A 10,733-nucleotide genomic window follows, 5' to 3' on the forward strand; every position below is an offset into this window, starting at 1 on the left:
AGAAAATCCAGTGCTACCTTATTATCTCTTACATCCATGTCACCGCTCCTACAGAAGGAGATCGTAGATTTCGGTCTTGAACTCATCGTTGGACAGCTCTCTACTATGACCTTAGAATCTACCTTGCTTGATGATATTCAGTCAGCTCAGGAGCAGGACCCTGGAATTCAGAAAATCAAGCAAGGGCTAGCAGAGTCAGAAGGTAGAGAATTCAGAGTGTCCGATAGCGGGGTGTTGTATTTTGGTGACAGACTCTGTGTTCCAGATCAGGAGGAGCTACGGAGACAGATTTTAGATGAGGCACACAGAACTCCCTATGCGATGCATCCAGGTTCCACCAAAATATATCAAGACCTGAAGAACCATTTTTGGTGGCCCGGGATGAAGCGAGACATCGCCAGATATGTTAGCATCTACCTCACCTGTCAGAGGGTCAAGGCAGAACATCAGCGACCAGGAGGAGTTCTGCAGCCTTTACAGATTCCAGAATGGAAGTGGGAGGATATCTCTATGGATTTCATAGTGGGACTGCCCAGAACCACGAATGGTTTTGATGCCATCTGGGTAATAGTCGACAGGTTGACTAAATTAGCCCACTTCTTAGCTATCAGGATATCCTACTCCATGGAGAAGCTCGCTCAGTTGTATCTCCAGGAGATCGTCAGACTGCATGGAGTCCCACGAACCATCATTTCGCATGAGACAAGATATTCACATCACACTTCGAGAGTGTACAACAAGATTGGGCACGGTTAAAGTTCAAGACAACATTCCATCCTCGCATGATGGTCGACGAGCGAGTAAATCGGGTACTCGAAGATATGCTCCGAGCGTGTGCCCTAGACTTCAAGGGAAGTTGGTGCAAATATCTGAGCTTTGCAGAATTTGCATACAACAACAGCTATCAGGCCACTATCGGCATGACACCTTACGAGGCTCTCTATGGGCGGAGGTGTAGATCTCCAATCTGCTGGTATGAGAGTGGTGAACAGAAAGAACTAGAGCTTCAGACAGATCTAGTAGCAGATACCACAACAGCTATACAGCAGATCCGCCAGAGGATAGAGACAGCTCAGAGCCGCCAGAAGAGCTATGCTGATACACGGCGCAGACCCTTAGAGTTTTCAGTTGGGGATTCAGTGTTCCTCAGAGTGGCTCCAATGAAGGGAGTATTGCGTTTTGAGAAAAAGGGCAAGCTAAGTCCCAGATATGTGGGACCATACCTTATCAGCAGAAGAGTGGGCAAGGTAGCATATGAGCTAGAGCTACCCCAAGAAATGTCAGCTGTCTACAACGTATTTCATGTCTCTATGCTGAAGAAGCATACCCCAGATGCCACCCAGGTGATTGAGCCCCAGTCGGTACAGATCCGCGAGGACCTCAGCTATGATAGTCGGCCTATTCAGATAATAGACCGAGCAGTTAAGAAATTGCGGAACAAGGAAGTACCATTAGTCAAAGTCATTTGGCACAGTCACACAGCAGAAGAGGCAACTTGGGAAACAGAAGTCAGCATGAGACAGAAGTACCCAGAGTTATTCTAAGTTCGAGGACGAACTTTTTATAAGGTATGGGGAGTTGTAACGCCCGAAAATTCTCAAATCATTTTTAGAAATATTCTATGATTTTTCTGAAATTTTTAGATATTTTTTCGAAATTTTTCGAGTAGCGGAAGCAGCAAAAATAATTAGGCGGGAATCGAACCCGAGACCTATGGCTTAGGGATAATGTTGGGAACCAGTTGAACCCAGCAGGGCCGTGCTAAGAGGAAAGGGAACCAATAAAATTTATTTTGGAGTTGGGCGAATTAAGTCTTTAATATAAATAGGAAAATTAATAGGGTGAAGAGTTATTGGATTTTTTTTACCGTGACCTATTCCTCACCCTAGCCCTCACGCCGACTCCTCCTTCTCCTCTTTCTCACGCACGGCACACCAAACCCCCAAGGGCCAAGGGAACTTCTTCCGGCGATGTCTCCAACATGAAAAAGGTTCTTCTCCGCGAGAGGAACGCGAAGACGCAAGTGGATCGTCGAGAGGATCGTTTCCATCGGAAAACCAGCGATTTGAATCGTAAGAAATTACGAATAGGAGGTAAGAAACCCCTCACCTGCAGTATAATAGCTACCGTTGGATTTTCTGTGCATTAGTTTAGTTATATGCGTATGATTTCGACACATAGGGTGTATTTAACCCTCCTCGCAGGTTTAGGGATTTAGTGAGTACCTTTAGATGGGCCGGACACGTCTTTTCTCCTTCAGTTGGAGGTTTAGATGTTGTTGGGTGCCTAAAGGTAGTCTCCCTAATAGAGAGGGGAGTTAAAGCACACTAGGTGTTCGATTAAATAACCAGCTTAGAAAAGAATGCAACTTAGACATTCTTATTAGCACAGTTGAATGCATTAGAAGCATCTAAATTAGTAAATCAGTTGATTCTAGCTTATATGGGACTACGGTCCAATGGGTGGGCTCCCACAGTCGCCTCTAGGTTCAGACAGCCTAGCTCTAGGTTCAGATAACCTAGAAACAGCAATTTAGAACAGTTTAGCTATACTCAGTATTTTACTTTTCAGTTGGCACTGTACCGGATTAGATATCCATTGGGCTGGGCTCCCATAGTCGGTCCCTAGGTTTAGATAACCTAGTAGCTCTACTAAATTCGGGACTTGCAACCCCGGGTCTAGTTAGAGATGCGCCCATAGCACGTACAGTTGCCGGGCCCCTCAGCAGTATGTTTAGTATTTTCACTTACTATATGTATATGGTTTTCAACCTTTCACAAATGAGTTCGTGAATTCAGTACAGTTCTAGCAATAGCTCAGTATTAGCGTAGCTCAGTTCTTAGTATCAGCTTAGTTTCCATGTGAATATGCTTGATGACTTTATGCTCAGCTTTAGATATGCCATGATTGTATGCTTATATACCATGTCATGCTTAGTTTATTCAATATATCCAGCATATGTTTTAAACAGCATGATTTAAAATCATATTTGCATCGTTGTATGTTTTTGTGAGGTAGATGGTTTCTTACTAAGCTTTTTAGCTTATAGATACTACTTTTCTTATACTGCAGATAAAGGTAAAGGAAAAGTGGACCAGTAGCGGAGGCTGGAGGTCAATGCAGATCAAGATGTGTGTGGAAGGAACTGGAATAAAAGATCCTCAGGGGTTTTAGCAAGCTTAACTAGTAGAAGTCTTAGTATTTCTTCTTTTATGCAATTTTGAACCTTAGAGTGTTTAAATCATGGGATATTTATTTAGTTTGTTGGTAATTATGATAGCATGCTGGTTATTAGTTGTTAGAATGTATTTCCATTGATTTTAGAATTGTTGTGTGAGATATTGGCACGCCAAAGTGCTGAAATCAGAGTTCCCGGGCGAAATCAGAACTCTGATCGGTCTCCAGACCGATCAGGGTCTGGGGAGTGCCACTGGATCGGTCAGCCGACCGATCTAGACAGTTACAGTATGCTACTGTATCCTCCTGGATCGGTCAGCCGACCGATCCAGCACGATACAGTAGCGAGTTCCAGGTATTTTAGGTGCCTGGATCGGTCAGCCGACCGATCCAGACATACCTGGATCGGTCTGCCGACCGATCCAGCCACACCTGGATCGGTCTGCCGACCGATCCAGTTGGGAACAGAATGTTCCCCAGCTTTGATCGATCTGCGGATCGATCGGCAGGTCAGTAGGTAGTTGGGGAGTTCAGTTTCTAGTCCCTAGCTCGGTTGGGATGTTCAGTTTCCCCTCCTTAGCATATGTATACCAGCAAAGAAGGTCTTTAGACCTTTCTTATCAGTTGTATCCGCCATTAGTAGAGTAAAAATTTTAATTAGCCCAGCTTTCCGCACAGTATAGTTTAGCATTATTGTGACGATCGGCCTTACAGCCAGTACCCAGATGGCGGGTCGTTACATCGTGGATGAGTGGATGTGGTTAATTAATTTAGTTTGTTTTCATGTTTGATTTGTTTAATCTTGTTCTTATGCATTTTGGATATTTTAGTTATATTCATGTAGTTTACTTTCTTGCTTAATTAAGTTGTTATGTTTGTTATTGTTTCTTAGATTGATAGATTGCACTTTGTTTAGTTTCACTATGCATGATTGTTGATTTTGTATCATAGTGTGACAATGTGATGCAGGTTATCAATTATGTATAGTTAGATTTCGTTTAATTGCTGTTAAGTTTATTTAGTTTAATTGCATTTATTTTTGTTTAATTGTTGCTTTCTTTATGCATGTTTGAATTCTTTGTTATGTTTCATGTTATTCCTATTGATGGATATTCTTGTATCGTAGCGTGACAATGCGATGTAGGAAAATCTTCAATGGTTAGTTAGGTTAGGTTTAGCTTTATTCCTTGCATTGTTTTTTATTTATTAGATTAGGTTTCATTTAATGTTTTCTCATTTCGTTCCTTAGTTTAATTGTGTTGATAGTTAATCCATAGTGTAGTGTGACAATGCGTTGTGGATTAATTATTCACACCTAGTTAGATTTCATTCTAGCATTAGATTAATTTCGTATTTGCTTTGCTTTTTAGTTGTTAAATTTAAAATTAAAACCCAACCCCCATTTCCATATTGAAAACCCCAAAAACTAGAAATAACATACGATCCTAAGTTTACCATCCTATCGTTACTTTCGTTGGCGGACGACCCGAGTCATTCCTATGCTACATTAGTATAGGAGGGGTTTGGTACTTCATCGTTTGATTCCCAATTCGCGACAAAATTGGGCCATAATCAGGCGTCACCAAAGATTGCTCCCCCTCAATCCTAGAGGTGGAGGCTTCTTCATCTTCATCTTGTATATGGAACAAGGAGTATGCTCCATCCTTGCCCTTTTCATCGCGTTCCTCTGAAGATGAAGCTTCTTGGACTTCTTTTTTGGAAGTTGAGCATCTCTCAACTTCGGAGTCCTCCTCTTGGTCTTGCTCCAATGAGTCGCCCTCTTTGGATTCCTCTTGATTCGGCACAGTGGAGGGTTCTTCATGGAGCTTAGCCAACTTGCTCCAAAGCTCTTTGGCATCTTCATATTTTCCAATTTTGCATAGAATTGTGCTAGGCAATAAATTTACCAATAATTTGGTTACCTTGTCATTTGCTTCGCACCTTTGGACTTGCTCTAGGCTCCATTTGCTCCTCTTGAGAACTTTGCCCTTTGAATTTCTTGGAGCCTCAAAGCCTTCCATTAGAGCAAACCATTGCTCTATCTCCACCATCAAGAAATTTTCTATCCTTGATCTCTAAAGATCGAAGCTTGTCATTGTGAATGGTGGAGGCACCCGTGTGTCAAATCCAAGTCCATCTAGGAATTGCATCTTGAAGTTGAGCTTCTTGAATTCTTTGACTTTGATGAATTTGCTCCAACTTCTTCACCCTCTAGCTTTGCTTGTTTTGTTTGCCCCTTCCGGTGATGATTTCGGTGAAGAGCGGCCTTGCTCTGATATCACTTGTTGGGACCGAAAAGTAGCTAGAGGGGGGTGAATAGCACAGCGCGTGCTCGGTGCTTGACGTTGCTTGTTTCTTCGAAGATGTGCAGCGGTAATACAAGAAACAAAAACATACAACGCTAACACTTGGGATTTTACTTGGTATCCACCTCACAAGAGGTGACTAGTCCAAGGATCCACGCACACACACACACACCTCCACTAATAAACACTCCTTTTCGGTAACTACCGAAGGCGGAGAAGCCCTACAAGTTCACACTACAAGAAGAAAGGGAAAGGATACACAAATACAAGCAAAAGCTTACAATGAGTATAGAAACCCTAACCCTAGCTTTCTTCTTCAGCTGTAGATCCGCCTTTTGACTTGGAAAACCTCCAAGAACTAGCGATCTGATCTTTGTGGAGAAGCTGTGGAAGCGCTGAAGTGATCTGAGATGAATCGGTGAATTTCTGTTGAAGGAAACGCTCACCTGCAGCTAAATACGGATCCAACGGTCGGATCCCGATCGATTGGATTGCTCCCAATCGATCGGGGAGGCTTTGGATCGATCAACCGATCGATCCAGAGTGCCTCTGTGCTCTCTGGAATAGCTTGGATCGATCGGCTGATCGATCCAGGGCTTATCGCGCACAAACAGCAGCTCCCAATCGATCCACTGATCGATTGGGACCTCTGGATCGATCCACGGATTGATCCAAAGGGGTTCTGTTCGTGGGGACTCACCCGATCGATCAGCTGATCGATTTGGCATGATCCAATAGATCGGCTGATCGATCCAGATCTGCTGGATCAATCGGCTGATCAATCCAGATCTTGGTTTTTGCCCAAAAGCAAGTCCAAAGCCCCCTAAACCAACATCCAGTCAACCATGATTTGTTGGTACATAAAACCTAGCATCTGGTCACCCTTGACCAGCTAGGACTCTCTCACCAAGTGTCTGGTCAATTCATTTGACCCACTTGGACTTTTCTCCTCTTGCCAAGTATCCGGTCAATCCCTTTGACCTACTTGGACTTTCACCAGATGTCTGGTCAACCTTGACTCATCTGGATTTCTCCGTGCCTGGCTTCACTCACCAGGACTTCCCTTCTGCCTATATTCACTCACTAGGACTTTCACCTGGCTTCACTCACCCGGATTTCCCTTCTGCCTAGCTTCACTCACTAGGTCTTCTCATCTGCCTGGCTCCACTCACCAAGACTTTTACCTAGCTTCACTCACTAGGGTTTCCTTCTGCCTGGCTTCACTCACCAGGACTTTCACCTAGCTTCACTCACTAGGATTTTTAGTCAAGTATCCAGTCAACCTTGACCTACTTGACTCTCCTTCACAATCTCCCCACATGAACAATTGCACTTGCAATCTCCATGTGTTGTCTACATGTATTGTCAAACATGTATTGTCAAACCATTAAAACATAAACATTAAGACTCGAGCTTGACCCAATTCAAGCTCAGTCAAACTTATTTGAAAATTCTTTTAAAAATTCTTTAAAGAATATTTTTAAAATCCATTAAAAAATCTTTTAAAATAGTTTTAAAAATTATTTGAAAATCATTTTAAACTTATTTGAAAAATCATTTTAAACTTATTTGAAAAATCATTTTGAAAAATATTTGAAAAATCATTTTAAAAATATTTGAAAATCATTTTAAAAATTATTTGAAAATCATTTTAAACTTATTTGAAAAATCATTTTAAACTTATTTGAAAAATCATTTTGAAAATTATTTGAAAATCATTTTAAAAATATTTGAAAATCATTTTAAAAATTATTTGAAAATCATTTTAAACTTATTTGGAAAATCATTTTAAACTGATTTGAAAATCATTTTGAAAATTCATTTAAAAATCCTTTAAAAATTATTTTGAAAATTCATTTGAAAAACCTTCAAAATTAAAATTATTTTGAAAATCATTTTGAAAATTATTTTCAAAATCATTTCAAAAATTATTTTAAAATCACTTTAAAAATCATTCTGAAAATCATTTTTAAAAAAAACATTTTGAAAAACCTTTAAAAAAATCTTAAAAAAAACATTTTGATAATTATTTTCTAAAGACTAATTAATTTCAATCAAAGTATCAATTATTTTAATTTCAAAATTCAAATTCATTATCTACAAAATTTTAATCCTCAAATCATATTTTCAAATTTGGATTGCAAACTCAATTAATTTGTATCATATTTTAAAATTAAAAATCACTGAAAATACAAATTTATATGACAATATATTTAAATAGTGATAAAGTTAAATTAATTCCATCTCACACTCACTCATAAGTTAAACAAGTTTGATAACCTAGAATGAGTGAGATGGAAAATTAGGAATATATATTATGTTTTTTTCATGCTTGGATTCTAGGACCCTAAGGACTTATTTTGGCATTAATTAAGGGGGAGTGAGTGGAGTCAAGCTAAGTTTCTTTAAAATAAATTGTGTGGTTTTAATTATTTTTAAAAGTTAAACTCTTTGAAAAAAAAAATTAAAGCAAATCCATTTTTTTTTAAAAAAAAGTTTTTTAATTAAGCAAGTTAAACCTTTCATCATCTTATACTTAAAACTCTTTTTAAAACCAAGTTATTTTTAGAAAGCTACATAAAGTTATTTTTGACAATATTATTTTTCAGGAAAAATTACTAAGTATATTTTCATTTCTAATTTATCTAAGTACCTTTCAAAACAATCATCTTCAAAGCTGAAGTTTCTTTTTGGCTAAGTATTTTTTGAAAAAAGCTTTTTGAACCTAAAAAATATTTTTCAAAAGCTTTTCAAAATTTAGCTAAGTATTTTTTTTTAAAAAAAGGTCTTTCAAAACTATCTCAAATTTGACTGAGTGTTTTTGTTTGAAAATTTTCTTGTTAAAATTTTTTAATTTTCAAAAACTAGCTAATTTACTTTTCAAAGTCAAAACAATTTTCTCTTATCTAAAAGCTTTACATGAAAGTTTATTCTAGCAAGGCTAAGTGTTTTATCAAAATCTTTTTAAAAAGACAGTTTTCAAAACAACAATTTTCAAAAGCCTTATAAATTAAGCTATGTTTTTATGACAAAATCCTTTTTAAGCTAAGTACTTAATCAAATTTTTATCAAAATCTAAGTACTTAACTATGCTACCTTTCAAGGGAGCTTAAAATTAAATAAAATATTTTTCTCTCTTCTTAATTATCTTTTATTTATGTCAAAGGGGGAGAGAAAAGTCAAAGTTAAGAAATCAAGAAATTAAACATAATGAAAGGGGGAGCATAAGCTTTAAATTTTATTTATGCATTGATGCTCATGGTTAACTTCCGTTATTTGTTCCTTTATTTAATGTTATGTCTTACTTAACTTTGAAACAAGGTTTTCATAATAAAAAAGGGGGAGATTGTTGGTGCAGTGAGCACCAGATGATCGAACCTGAGTTTTGATTATGACAAAGGGTTCAAAGTTAAGCTGTGGTGTTATCTAACAAGGTTCATGGAGCTTGCAGGAAAGTCCTAAGTGATACTTAGGCAAAAGTCTTAGCTACGGTTAGGCAAGGTGAAAACCCTAGGGGGTGGTAACCCTAGGTGAAAGAAAATCCTAAGGGGCGACAACCTTAGGTCCTAGGGGTGGTAACCCTAAGTGAAGGGAAACCCTAAGGGGCGGTAACCTTAGGTCTTAAGGAGTGGTAACACTAGGTGGAGGAAAATCCTAAGGGGGGGTAACCTTAGGTCCTAAGGGTCGTAACCCTAGGTGGCGAAAAATCCTAGGGGGCGGTAACCCTAGGTCCTAGGGGGTGGTAACCCTAGGCGAAAAGTCCAGTCGGTCTGGATGATCGTTCTGGCATCAGGTAATCTCTCCTGAGGGGAGTAGGTGAGGACGCGTTCCCCGAAAGAGGGAACAGTAGGCGTCGATTTAACCTAAGATTTCCGATCGGAAATCTGAAGTCAGAACTGGACAGTCTGGAGACTGTCGAACACTTCATTTATTTGTGCTAACTTTGTTTTGCAGGATATGTTTGTGTTTTAGGACTAACATGTCTTGCAGGTACAAAAGAACAAGATTTTCCCTCGGATGAACAGTGTCCGAGGCGCCTCCATGGAGCTTGGAGGCGCCTCGGGTGCAAAGGGGTTAGCTGGCTACGAAGTGAGGCTTGAGGCGCCTCAAATGGAGTCTAAGGCGCCTTGGACAGCTTTGAGGTGCCTCAAAGGATTGATGGAGGCGCCTCCAGGTAGGGATAATCAGCAGGCAGCGGAGCTTATCACAATGCAGGAAGAGGGATAGAGTTTCATGTTTGAGGCGCCTCAAACATGCTTGGAGGCACCTCTAACAGCTTATTTAAGCAGACTCGAGCAGCACTTCAAGTTCAACAATTGTTAAGTTATTCTTCAACTATTTGCTACTCAAGAGTCAACCCTAGAGTGATGTTGTAGTCCCCGACGACCCAAAGCTTCATTTACTATTATTCTGTTGCCGATATTATTTCAATTTCAGTTGTACTTATTTCTACTTGTACTCATTTATGATATTTTAGTGATTGCCCAAAGTAAACGCTCAACGAGCGTGGGCCTTGGAGTAGGAGTCGCCTAAGGCTCCGAACCAAGTAAAATCACTTGGGTCTTCTGTGTTTGTTTCTTATTTTCGCTGCGTTACTCGTTGTCTTTACCAATCTGAAACGAGTGAAAGTCACGAGCGCTATTCACACCCCCCTCTAGCGCTTTTCGATCCAACAGAGTGGTCTCATCGGCCAGGTTAGGGTACTTTTGGGGCTTCGGGTCAGCCTCAGAAGTCAGGGCGATTTACATCATGACGTTTCCGGTCTTCTCAGCAGAACCGGAAACAATCTGCCAGCGACATTCATTGCATCAGATGTGGGTCCATAGACCACATCACCTCAGCCTGTGCTATGAGACAGTCAGTTTGCTATTATTGCAAACTGCCTGGGCACCAGAGTCGAGATTATCCGTGGAAGGCTCAGCATATTGCTTCCGGAGTTTCTGCTCATGGAGGACAACACAGTTAGTCAGGGACTCATCAAGGAGGGTAAAGAGCTCAATCTTCGCATGGCTAGCAGAGGATTGCTCCCCCTGCAGCTGCTGCTTATGGCATGTATGGACAGGAGCATCCCAGTGCCCTCTTGGCACCACAGAGTTCTGTCGTGGGACCCCAGTATCAGTATCAGCCATAGCCACTGGTCCAGTACCAGTCATCGCCCCAGCCGGTGGTCTAGTATCAGTCTCAGCCTACCTATCAGTCTCTGGCTCAGTACCCGACATCGTCACAGTGGCAGGCTCAGACACAGGCGTA

The sequence above is a fragment of the Zingiber officinale genome, chromosome 9B, assembly GCF_018446385.1.
Source record: "Zingiber officinale cultivar Zhangliang chromosome 9B, Zo_v1.1, whole genome shotgun sequence".
In the NCBI taxonomy this organism is placed as follows: domain Eukaryota; kingdom Viridiplantae; phylum Streptophyta; class Magnoliopsida; order Zingiberales; family Zingiberaceae; genus Zingiber; species Zingiber officinale.